This window comes from Colobus angolensis, unplaced genomic scaffold (assembly GCF_000951035.1).
Source record: "Colobus angolensis palliatus isolate OR3802 unplaced genomic scaffold, Cang.pa_1.0 Scaffold178, whole genome shotgun sequence".
NCBI classification, from domain to species: domain Eukaryota; kingdom Metazoa; phylum Chordata; class Mammalia; order Primates; family Cercopithecidae; genus Colobus; species Colobus angolensis.
The window spans coordinates 3,568,555-3,570,050 of record NW_012114910.1 but is presented as its reverse complement, the minus strand read 5'-3'; the positions used below and the strand labels follow the sequence as shown (position 1 = coordinate 3,570,050).

The 1,496-nt window shown below is 47.5% G+C and overlaps 1 protein-coding gene across 2 annotated transcripts in view; it reads right to left on the bottom strand.

Moving 5' to 3' along the window:
* The window catches only part of SLC38A7 (solute carrier family 38, member 7), a 35,170-nt gene that overhangs the window by 18,137 nt on the left and 15,537 nt on the right, over positions 1 to 1,496 (bottom strand). The window lies entirely within an intron of this gene.

The following is a 1,496-nucleotide window of genomic DNA, read 5'->3' as shown; positions in this document are numbered from 1 at the left end:
AAAAATTAGTTGGGCGTGGTGGCGTGTGCCTGTAGTTCCAGGTACTTGGGAGGCTGAGGAAGGAGAATCACCTGAACCCGGGAGGTGGAGGTTGCAGTGAGCCAAGATCACGCCACTGCATTCCAGCCTGGACGACAGAGCGAGACTCCGTCTCAAAAATAAATAAAAATAAAAATAAAAATAAAAATACAAAATTAGCCGGGTGTGGAGGTGCGTGCCTGTAATCTCAGCTACTCAGGAGGCCGAGGCAGGAAAATCACTTGAACCTAGGAGGAGGAGGTTGGTGACCCAAGATCGCACCATTGCACTCCACCCTGGGCGAAAAGAGCAAAACTCCAACTCAAAAACAAACAAACAAAAAACAACAACAAAAAACAAGCGTGTCAGTTACATCAATCGGTAACTACTGTTCCACTACTAGACTGGGGCTGGGGGGGATCCCTGAGCTCACCCCCTAGACAAGAGGGAAAAAAAGAAAGCATTGGGAAGGTAAGAGAATTAACTGCTGTCTATACAATACTAATTTTGAGTCCAGAAAATGCAGACTGGTGTGGAGTGGCATTGGTCAGTGCAGGGATATGGAAGAGGAGGCTGGAAAAAGCTGATAGCCAGAAAAGGCTGAAAGGAGCCCAGGAGCCAGGTCCTGCTGAAGAGCAGGGGATCATTAGAGGAGCTGGGGAGGCGGGGTCTGGGTCTGAGGCAGTGGGGGTATAGGCTGAGAAAGGTGGGATAAGAGCTTTAAGAAAACCTGTTTGAACGTGGTATGGGACTGTAAGGGGTGGAGATCTGACTAGAAACTGGAACAAAGGGACTGGAACAGGAAAGCGAAACCTGAACCTGAAATCATTTTGTTTTTTTGAGATAGACTTTCACTTTGTCACCAGGCTAGAGTGCAATGGTGCGATCTCGGTTCACTGCAACCTCCTCCTCTCAGGTTCAAGAGATTCTCCTGCCTCAGCCTCCCGAGTAGCTGGGATTACAGGTGGCCACCACTATGCCCAGGTAATTTTTTTGTATTTTTAGTAGAGACGCGGTTTTACCATATTGGCCAGCCTGGTCTCGAACTCCTGACCTCAGGTGATCCACCTGCCTTGGCCTCCCAGAGTGTTGGGATTACAGGTGTGAGCCACTGCACTCGGCTGAAATCATTTTTCATAAAACAAAACAAATGCCCTGCAACTGTGTATACATCTGCATAGCTATGTGTACACAGACATGGACACATGTACACAAGTGGTTGAGAAGGACACAGACCGTACTGGTAACATGGAGCTATCTCAGGAGAAGGGATGTGGGGGCAAGTGGGTTGTGGGGGAAGAGGGACTTCCATTTTTTTCTATTAAGCCCTTTATTAATGTTTAAATTGTTAACAACTAGCACACTACTGAATTTTTAAAAGTATTAAAAAACAACAAAAAAACCCCCAGCTGGGTGTGGTGGCTCACGCCTGCAATGCCAGCACTTTGGGAGGCCAAGGAAGGAGGATCACCTAAGGT